Genomic DNA, 11,485 nt, shown 5'->3' on the forward strand with positions numbered 1-11,485 from the left:
TCTGGTTTCAGACCAGTCTTTCAGTTAATCTGTAAAAGACTCGTTCGTGTGCAAGTGTAGAATTCAGAAATGTGCATTCTGATGGTTTATGGTACTTTACTCCTCCTTTTTACAGGTGAAGGAAAGAAGAGGTTTTATAGAATTTATTCCAAAGTCAGAACTAGAGGACCAGAAGCCAGAGCTTGTCTGTGTCTTTGGGGGCCACTCCACTTCCTGTTAATACTGTTGTACAGATATTTGCTTCAGTTCAAATGGAGGTGAAAAAATGGGTGCTCGTGAGATTGTCCTCAAAATTGATGAATGAATGAAACCAAAACACTGCCAACTGTCCACCTGTGGCTGAAGAGCAGCTTGTAGCCCTGACAGTTCAGGCGCTGACCTGCTGGTAAGCATCGTTTAAAGAGGTCTCCTGGGAACTACTGGCCCTCCAAAATGTTATATTCTGCCTACACTCGGATATTCTGAACCAATCAAATGCGGAAAATATGTGCATGCTGATTGGTCAGTTGAGGCACCCTGTCGCTCTGTTAAACATCAACAGAAACTTCCTTGTGAAGAAGCCAGTTGTGGTGGTTGTCAGGAAGTTACTGACTTGAAGTGTTGTTTGATGAGAAAAGTCAGAATGTTGGATGCTGCAAAGTACCTGATGGTTCTGTGGCGCCTCTAATGACTCACAGAAAGGTATTTAAAAAAACTGAAACTGTAAAACAAAAATGCCTGAATTATTGGTTCAGAATATCCGAGTGTAGGCAGAATATAAAGTTTTGGAGGGCCAGTAGTTCCCAGGAGACCCCCTTAAATGATGCTTACCAGCAGGTCAGCCCCTGAACTGTCAGGGCTACAAGCTGCTCGTCAGCCACAGGTGGACAGTTAGCAGTGTTTTCTAGCCTTTACAAGACAGTTTCACTGTGATCCTCCTGTTTCCTCTCCTGTTATGTAAGTCCTTCTGTCTTGTGGAGGCGTCTTACATAAGCACTGAGGCTTAATTCCTCCATGCAAACCCCAACAAAACCCTCCTTGTCCTTTTTCTACAAATTTTCCCCTTGTTGCTTCTTCTTCTTCCGTGATATCCTCTCGCTTTCCCTCGTCTGTTGTTCCTTACCTCCTCTTACCTTTAAACTTCCTTCTTCCTTGTCCTGTCATACTCTTTTGTTGGTTGCATAAATTAAAACAAAACTCTGTAAACACTTTGCAGTTTCAGGTGCACCCAAGCTACCTCTGTCTCGTCAGGACCTGTGCAGGTTTTGGAGCCTTAAGGTGAGATGACGTCTCGGCCTGATAACGTGAACGGTGCAGAAACACCACAACCTGCAGAAGGCCAAGCTGCAAACTGCAGGTAACTTAGGTGATAGATGAAATAAATAAAGATGCATTTAACTAACTGCATGCACTCACTGGGTTTGTCTGCTTTTGTTTAGTGCAGGACTTTCACCTATAGAACATAAAGAGTTGACATCTTTCATGAGCATGAAGGGAACTATAGCTTGTAAAAAGCTCTTAAAACACCCACAGGACCACAGACGTGTTAAAGTGAAGCCATTCTGCTCCTTTATATCCTCGGACTCTAACAGAGTGGAGTTGTACGATTTACTGTTCAAAATAATCCTTCTGTACCTTATCCCAGGCCTCAGTTCTATCAATCAATCAATGTTTAGGACGAGCATCCTCTGCTGTAAGAGCAAAGATATGACAGAAAATAAGGAAAAGCAGATATGAGCACTTAAAGGCCACAGAAGGAGCAGTGTAAAAACAGCTGACTTGGTAGAATTGCAGAGTTGGATGTTTACCTGTGACCTACCCGACAAACACCATACTCCACAAATCCATCACTATTTCATAAAGCACAACACGTGCAGTGCTTTCCCGGTAAGTTTTTATCACTTTGCTGTTAAAAATTCTGTCTCATGTTCATGAAAACATGATGGAAGGCGGCACGGTTCAGGTGGTTCTCCCTGAGATGCCTCAGGATGTTACTGCAGAGCTCACTCACAGCCTGAACCAGAGAATGGAAGGAAAACAAAACAGTGACGTGCTCCTGCAGCACTGCTGTCCTGATGCAACACCTTTCACTGAAATCAATTTAGACAAACAGCAAGATTAGGACATGCAACAGCCTGACAGACGGCCGAGGGAAAATCACATGCACACAGTACACAAGTACCATGAAGCACCATCTATGTGCTACACCTACTGAATGTGCTGTGGACAGCCATGATGAAGCTCCTGCCGCACAGCTTATGTTAATGTGGGAGGAGGTCTGGAGCTCCAGCAGAGAGCCAGTGACCCCCTTTATGTGGACTGTGAGCTGCTGTGGCTCCTCGGTGCTTCCCCTTTGGAAGAAAACCACTTATAGCTGTCTGTGGAAAATTACACAGCGGCATCCTATGACAGTACCACACTGAAACTCAGAGGCAAAAATCAATAAAGTACAGATGCAGGAAGAAGAACAGGAAATGCACAATATACCAAAATAAAGCAGGTAATGAATGCAACTGAAACATGTGAAACCACGGTTGATACTCAGCATGAGATCTGACAATGATGACAAAGCCTGAGGCTCACAGTGAGAGAAAGAACAACACTTTCATTTAACTTCAATTGAAATCAGGTTCAGATGTTTTTTAATGAGTAAAGTCCAATAAATGTATTGAGTCCAGAGAGACAGCCCATGGGTTCTGGTTCACTGTCAAAGACTCTTTTTCAGCAACTGCATTTGGAGAAAATCCCTGAAATATTTCCCTCAGGCGTCGGTGGAGACCAAAAACAGAGCAACAAGAGTTTGCATGATTTAAAACAGTTGTTACGCTAACAAAACAAAAATGACATCATCCAACTGACTCAGTGAGACGGAGTAGATCCTCTTGGTTTAAATATTCAATCTGCGTGTCTGTGTGTGCGTGAACTGAAATTAAAAAGAAAAAGAAAGAAATGCATCCGCATTGGCGTTTGTGTCCGTGTCTCTGTGCGTGTGTGGTAGATGGTTGGAGGGCTGTTGAATGATGCAGAAAGCGAATGTGCTCTGGGAACAAAAACACACCAACAACACACACGGGGGACTGCAGAGAGGGAGGGAGAGAGCGAGGCAGGGGAGTACAGCATGTTGGAAAGTGGAAAGATTCTCCGCGTGGAAGTCCACACTCACACAAACACAGAGGAATAAGATCCTTTTCACCACCTGGCTGAGTCCGAGGTTGCTGATCTTCCACATATGTTGTGCTGTGAAGTGACAACACCTCGTAGGGTCATGAGACGCAGCGTGTTTCCTGTTTCCGGCCAACACAGAGACGACCTCAGCTGCTCACCACAGAGGGGGACGTTAGCTGAAGCCATGAAAGACTTCTCATATTGGGAGAAGTTTATCTGACCCAACCTTAATGCATTTCTTTAAACCATCCGTGGTTCTCACCTCAGATGTTTCTGATTTCTTTCCCTCTGTGAGACATCAGAAGTGTAGAAGCTGGATTAGCATCATGGACTGTGGGAACGTCAAAGACTCGCACACAGATACACGCTAATTACCAACACTGGAGCCTGGACTTCTAGGATGGTCAACACGGGGTACACCTCTCACACCAGTATCCGGATGGCTGACGTTGTTGTTCTGAAGTTCTGACTGTAAACGTGTTTATTTCTGCTTTGATACTGGACTCCGTGCAGACCGACATCAAGTGGACATCAGAAGAACTGCAGATGTTTGGGCTTCTGCGCTGACAGCTTCGGAGGTTGCTGTCGATGTCCCAACGCTGTTGCGATAAGGAGGCGGCAGAGATGCACAGAGTGTGGCCCCGCCCACTTCAGTTTTACTCAACCAATGGAATGTTTTTTCAGACTTTAGCTTCCGAAATGTACATTTTCCTTTTTCCTCCTGTCCTCCAGTTTAGCCAATCTGGAACCAGTCACACACACACACACACACACACACACACACACACACACACACACACACACACACACACACACCATCTGTTTTCTCCAATTCCCTAAATCTGTCTGAATCATCTGGAGTCACAGCTAAATCTCCTTCAGGACTCAGTTTGTGTGCCTGTGCATGTGTGTACTTGTATTACTCGTTTTGGGAGGACAAATATCTTCCCCACACTCCCAACTTGGGGACTCATCTTCCTTCGGGGGACAAAAATTAAGTCCCCATAAGGTACATCGGTAAATTTCTGGGTCACGGTGAGGGAAGCTTCCAGGATTAATACAGGCTGGAAAGATGGAAGCATGTGTGGGAGTGAGTATTTCTATCTTTGTGAGCACCAGTTTGAGTTTTAGACTCAAATACTTTAACACGAGCTTTCAAAGTTTTTTTCCTTTTAAATTTGGTTGCAGGTTAGAACGAAGTCACTGCACGTCCTCACAAAAAATGTGTTGATGGCTGAGAGCAGTCCCAGCTGAACGTGGAACAGAGAGTTGCTGATGAGTGAAATATTTGTCCTTTTTTTGTTTTCTAACAGCACGCTGTCTCCACATACTCGGCTTGTCATCTGCCTTTTGCCCTCCAAAGTAAATGATAAGTCACCGGATGATAATACGTCACTTCATCGCACGACTGGAGCCTGAGAAATTCTAAATACACAAGAACACACATGCTCCAGGCATTTGTTTTTTATGATGTTGATAGAAAAGGTCAAATAATAGATAGAATTCCTTTTTTTAGACATTTTCAGATGCTTGTATTGCAGCAGTAAATTTTTCTGTAATTATGAGGGACGTCACAGCACAATCGTTACGATTTAAGGCATGAAGGGAGGATAACCTGTTGTATAACCAGGTCCTGTGAAAGGCTGTACCCCCTTTGCTTTGTGCTCTCCGTTCAAGGTTTCCTCCATCTGGCATCTACAGACAGGGAAGACGCTGACTTGACGTATGTAGGCTCAGACCTGTGGGGAGGAGAGGCACTAAATCAGAATAATAATCAGACTACTTTATTGAATCCAGAGGAAATTATGTGCTGCAGCTCATGAAGGTAAATCAGGGGAAAAAAAGATTGTTTTCTTAAATGTTATAGTGATGAAATAAGAATGAGTTTTAATGACATTTTTAAGGAAACAATATTAAAAATGTGAAAAGTCACAGACTATAAGAAGATCCTTGAATCTCAGCTTTGATCAAACTTGCATGGTTAACTTTGCCATCTGTCTGTCCATCCGTCCACACGTCTGGGTCATGGGGGTATATGTCAGTGTTACATGGTGAGAGGCAGCTTTACAGACTGTTCTACTTTAAATGAAGCCTGGCTAACAGTGACTTTGATGTTTTTTACAGAAAGTCGAACCTCTACAACCGAGAGCAGAAAGGACAGAAACGTGAATGCTTCTGGTACACAGCAAAACTGAAGACGGATGTGAGCGTGAGTGATGTCTTTTATTTTTCCTGGGAGTGTTGTGTCGACTGGTAAAGTGCTTAGAGAGCATGAAGCAGCTGGACAGACCTGATAACTAGTGTGCTACCTGCCACACACACACACACACACACACACACACACACACACACACACACACACACACACACACACACACACACACACACACACACACACACACACACAGAGAACTTATTCATGTAAATATTCAAACATTCTTCTTGGTTGTTTTCATTTAAAGAAAAAGACATTTGAACCTCTTTGAAATAGATAAAGGAGTGCTTCTTCTTGAACAGAGAAAATTAGCATTTCCAGTCATTAATTCAACCAACATGAATACATTTTAAATCTTTGGCATGTTTTCTGAAAGACATAGTTTCTGTGTATTAATTTATAGGAATGCACCCCCAGATTCACCTTGAATGCTGAAACTGAGGAAGCTTTCGGGTGACCTCGACATGAGGTGAACATGCAACCCTCTCAGCTGGAATCAGATGCGCTTCCATTGCGCCACAAGGTCCCACTTGCACACCTTCTTTTCCTCTCTACACAAGTTGTTAAATGCAGGCCTGTAAAAGGACTAATTTGACCGGTCAACAGAACTAGGACTACCAAAAGACACCACAAGGCCAGCCAAAAATAAGCCAGCAGATACCAAGACCTCCTCACTGGTCAACATGAAGCTAAGTGTTTTGGGTATGTCAAACTGGGAGACCAAGGACCCAGTGGAGAGGCTATGCCTCTCAGCTGGTGTGAGAACACCTCAGTGTCCCCCAGCAAAAGGTGGAGGTTGGAGGAGGTGGCTCTGGAGAGGAATGTGCAGCATTTATTTTACCACTCTGCTGGCTCCATAGTTCTGTCCAACATGTTTCCTAAACAAACAACCCCAGAAATTAATTGACCCAGATGTGATGAGAAAACAGATCACACAATTTTGTCACAAGGTCCAGTTGGTAGCCAAAAAAAGTTTAGGGAGTTTTGGAAATAGATAAAGTTGTTCTTGAACAAAAAAAACTTCTTCAATTGTCAATTCAACAATGTGTAGTAACAGAACAGTGCCTTCAGCTTCGACTTGGAAGTTGAAGGCACTCATTTTGACCTCGGCATGAGTTGAACACACAACCTTCTGAGCTGAAATCAGATGCGCTACCATTGCGCCACGAGGCAAGACACATGAGCTGGAAAAGTTTATGGAATTTTTTTCTCATTGAAAAACTTCAAGACTTCAGTAAATCTGAACTTTTTGTTTTTGAAGCCTGACGAGTCAGAAATGGAACCCCCCAGTACACCACCAGTTTCATATTTTGAAGGGGTTGGTTGGGTCGGGTAAATTGACTGATTTTCAGTTACAACCTTGTTTTCATGCTCTCATTATAGCAAAGGGTCTGCTTGTCCCGCAACATAATTAATATGGGCCATGAACGCTACTACAAAGAAGGACGTCAAAGCAAGAGTATACCTGCTGCTCGGACTGTGGCATTTCCTTAGACTCTGGTAACACGGGGTTGTTTTTTTGTAGCCATTTCCCCCATTGCCTGATTTTAAAAATGGCTGTTTTAATTTTCGTAAACTAGACGCTGCCAGCTGAGGTTCTTTCTAATAGTTGAGGAAGTGGAGTGGGTAGGGGTGAGCTGTTGTTACTTTTAACCCATCGTTTTCTCTTGTTTTTGGATAGGACAAGGAGGTCAGACTCTGTCTTTGTTTTGCTTCTTTTTTCTCTCCATGGGGTTATAAGTGCGGGCATCATAGCTTAGCTTTGTGCTGTTTATCATTTTGGCCTCGGCTGACGCTGAAGTGTTGATGCTCCTGTTCTGTTGTTTTCCCTCAGTAGTTCATAAATAAACGCCATGTAATAATCAGTGATTGTTTCCTGTGGCTGCTTGGGTCTTGGGGGGTCAATAGACTATGTGCCTCATCCATTGCAGGAGCAGCCTGGACCCAGAAACGGAAAAAAAACAAGAGAAGTAAAAATATAGTTAGTTGAAAACATTAAATGTTGCGGGTATTTTACAAACTGCTGAGACTGTTTGATTTTATTTGTTCCCTCCAAATGTTAAAGTTTCATTGGGTTACATGTTGTAAAGTAAAATGTCCATTATAAGAAACTAACTGCTAAAAAGCATTGTTAGTAGCCGTGTTTCAAAGAGAAGTAAATGTTTGCTAATTCATATACATCACAGCATTTCTTTGGGTCAGTAAGTTTTATTCTGACTCCTCATGTTATGCTTAAAAACTGTTTACGCTGCAGTTTGGAGTGTCACGCTAAAATTACCTAAAGATAGCTGCAACTGCTGTGTGAATGTAGCGACTCAAGCTGAGCACTCAACACGCCAGACGTTAACCTCCCCGTCAGCCTGAAATGTACCTGAGGATGATGAACGACTGCGAGGAGACGAAACCGAACACACCAAGGAAGAAGAAAATGACCATAGAGAGAAAGTACTTCTGTTTTTAGACATTTTGCTTTTCTTCATTCCTGGAAGTTGTTCTTTCTGCAGATGCTGTTTTTTCCCTCTTGTTTCCTTCTGTCTGTCTTTTCTCCAGACTTGGTATTTTGCCAGGAGCAACAAGGTGAATTAACAGAGGACCCTAATCCAGACGGACATGAGCCGGTGGATCCTGTCGTCCACAGGTTAGCTGAAGGCTAATCAGTAAATTCAAACTGACTGTCGGGAAGAGACGCTGCTTATCACACTCCTGAGGGAGGAAGAGCCAAAGGCATAACTCATTTTATATAGAAAGAAGAACTGATGAGGTAAATGGCATTCTATAAACTGAAATTAACAATTAACATCGACTGTGAACGATCAAGCAGCCTGTTTATTGTCACCATGAATACATTTAAATAACTTTCTTTCCTGCTTTGATCACATTTTTTCAGTTTTAGTGAAGTTGAACCACAGTTTTATGACCCTACATCTGTTTTTATGTCAGGTACACAACGTGACCCACTTTTAAAAACAGTCCACAGCTCGAGGTCGGAAGGACTGGTACTGCCAGCGAATCACTGCTCAGCACATTGTCACAGCAACTGATTTTTATCCTCTTATTAATTTCATCTGTTTCTAGTATAGATAAAACCTAATTGGTTTGGTGTAGGCAGTAAATGGTTTGGGCTTAACTATGAAATTGTCCCTGTTTAAAAAGCTCAGTGTAAAAGACAGACTGTGACACCAAACAGCTTTTGAAGTCCTGATATAAAGTTTCAAGCTGAGGCTTTTCTCAAAACCAAGGAATGGATACAGCTCATCTGGAAATTAATTGTCAACCACAAGTTGTTAGCCAATGGGCAAACCCTATGTAATCCTACTTCTTACATTTAGAGTGACAAAATTGACTAATTGGAATGAATGTTTCATGCGGTGAATTAAAATATGCTGTATAGCCCACAAAGTCATCGGTTGTTTAGTTTTACTGGATGGCTTTTGAAAGGCAAACACATAAAGGCACTTCTGCGTTGAGTTTATACCCTTTATTGCTTCACCACTGAAGACTCTCAGCAACATGTGCTGAAGGCACAACCTCACTTCCAGAATGTTGGGTTGGTGTGTAAAGTGTAAATAAAAACTAGAAGTCAATGATCTGCAAATCGTGGAAACTCGTATTTTATTCACAGTAGAACAAAGCAGACAGACAAAAAGTGACATTTTGATTCTGATGGCAGCAACACATGTCGTTGAAGAAGGTAACAGTGGAAGAATTAAATCCTTCGAGTACTTACTGATATTGCTGATGAATGTAATCAGACTCAAGCTTTCAAGACCTTTCAGTAACACGATGTCCTTTTTCAGAGGCTGCCTCCTTCGGATCCACCATCTACACAGACTCTGATGTTTCGACATGTAAAAGCATTGATGGACATAACCAGCATACAATTTGATAACCCCAAATCAACTGCACACAGCTCACTCATGCGACGGAACATTCGTTCAGACAGATCCAAACCTTTGTCCCTTGCGGTTGTCTTTCTGTGTTTCGGTGCATGTTTGCCTTGTGATGATCAGTGAGTTGAGGTGGGAGGTCATCACGCTTCTTAATTCTCAGCTGCATGGCCGCGAGCAGGGAGGGGAGGAAAGCAGAGTGAAGAAGTGGAGGTTTATGAAACAAACTGATGGCTGGAACAACTGCGTAGCACATATGGCCTTAGGCAGGGAAAGACAGGAGGGGAATACAAGATGGAAGAGGAGGACTGAGAAAGGAGAAGTAAGAAGAAGAAAATGAGAGAAAAAAGCTGGCCTTACACCAAATCATCTAAAAGACACAACCTGAGGCCTGTTTCAGATTGTTTAGTTGGAAAGTCCAAAGTTTCCCCGTCAGAAAGCAGCACATCCTCGTGTCCAAAATGACCATGTCTTCTTTCCTACTGCCACAAAGGTCATCAGTGATGTTCTGCAGACGGTTATGACAAAAAGATCTTTTAAAAACAATCAGCTTTGCTTAATCCACCATTTCAGAGCTAAAATAAAAATATATAAATGGAAACAAACCATAAACCAAAATGTTCATGTCAGCTTTTTGTTTGTTCCCTTTAGAACATCCATACAAACAACCTGAAGGAAAGCTTTTAAAGAATAGCAGCGTCAAACAGACGAGCGCTTGAAGTTTGTTTTGCCAGATATTTACTTGGTTTAGGTACCAAAACCACTCAATAAAGAAGATTAGTGATTATCTTAGCAGGTTTTTACACTTAACCATGGAATCCAGTGTGTGTTTTGTACTCCTACAGTGCAGATGTTATCAGTGTGAGTTATGGTGTCACATTCTGTTGAGGGGCCTGAAAAAACGTTTAATAAACCAAACTCAGGACATCCATCCATATGACCTAGTTAGAGTGTTTAGATTTAGTTTATCCAGCGGACTTCTTCACACTTTCTCTTTCCTCCTTCCAGCTATACTTAGTGTTACTCGTCCCTGTTTGTAAACTGCCACAAATCCAAACAGGGATTTAAGAGTTTTTAGTGTGTCAGCGCCTTCCTGTCCCCTCCAGATCCATTTTCTCTCTCTTTTTTTGGCCCAGTTATCCGAGGAGGATCCAGAAACCTGTCAGGCCTATCAGCACTGCCCAGCGGAGCATTGGAGCCAGACGGACAGATTGGACACAACGGGAGAAAAATGAGCAGAGACTCGTGGGTAATTTGGCGTGATGATACGATTTGATGCAACGTCTGCGACCATTTTCTTTCCCACTGAGTTTCTGTTTCTATGAGCCTGCTCTTTAATCAGGAGGCAGTTGTCTGTTAAATGGATGATTGAGTTTATGGGAAAATAGAAGATCTGTGTAGGTTCGGGGGGAAAGATGGACTGAATGAACTGGATTGAAACTAAAACTGTATGGATAAATTACTGCCCGCATCATGGGTGGATGGAAAGGCTCGATGAGTCAGTATATGAACAAGTGCATCACAACTGTTGTTGCTAATTTATCTTTTTTGAAGATACAACTCTGTAAAAACAAACTGAGTAGAAACAAATTGAGTTGTCAATTTCAAACAAAACAATCCTCAAACTGAAAAATTATATTGAATATTTAAATAGGAGGCATGCTTTTTAATGTTTTGTATCATGTGAACAGATTTGACTGTTGATCACTCATTCACTATGCTTGTTCTATCTGCAATAAGCACACACATCAGAGAGCAACATGGGGTTGGAGTCTTGCCCAAGGATATTTGGCATGGAGACTGGAATAGTTGGTCCCAGAAATGACAACCTGCTCTACCTCCAGAGCTACAGGCACCTCACATACTATTGTTATTTGTCTTATCTATTATAAGTAAGGATAAGCCTAAAGACACTGCTCCAGGTGAGGCTTGAACTCACAACCTCAGCATTGCTCAGCCCAGTACTGCCTATAAGTACCACGCGCTAACCGATTGCGCCACTGGAGCTTCAGGTAAACGATGTCCTGATGTATCAATCAGCAGTTTGCTTCTGTCCACTTTTGATCACCTGCTCTTATTTCACCTATTGTACCTGGAAGTTGATGATTGTCACAGAAAGATGTCACTGCTAGTGGCTTCCTGTGTGGATGAGTCCTCTCAGGAGATATGTCAACCTTAGCAACTCAGAAAGCTGAACTTTACTTTATCTGTAATGTGTTTTTTCACATCTACTGCTTTT

At 42.4% G+C, this 11,485-nt stretch overlaps 1 long non-coding RNA gene and 1 other non-coding gene across 2 annotated transcripts; one reads left to right on the top strand and one right to left on the bottom strand.

The window, feature by feature from the left end:
- Positions 1-3,969: 3,969 nt before the first annotated feature.
- On the top strand, positions 3,970-7,205 carry LOC120737593. The gene is made up of 3 exons (XR_005696774.1): positions 3,970-4,969; positions 5,269-5,353; positions 5,763-7,205. It is a non-coding gene; the product is annotated as an uncharacterized LOC120737593 (long non-coding RNA).
- Positions 7,206-11,160: 3,955 nt separating this feature from the next.
- Positions 11,161-11,253, bottom strand: trnai-uau. The gene is given in 2 exon segments: positions 11,161-11,196; positions 11,216-11,253. It is a non-coding gene; the product is annotated as a tRNA-Ile (tRNA).
- Between the last annotated feature and the right edge of the window lie 232 nt (positions 11,254-11,485).

This window comes from Simochromis diagramma, unplaced genomic scaffold, assembly GCF_900408965.1.
Source record: "Simochromis diagramma unplaced genomic scaffold, fSimDia1.1 OVJJ01000323.1, whole genome shotgun sequence".
Taxonomy (NCBI): Eukaryota; Metazoa; Chordata; class Actinopteri; order Cichliformes; family Cichlidae; genus Simochromis; species Simochromis diagramma.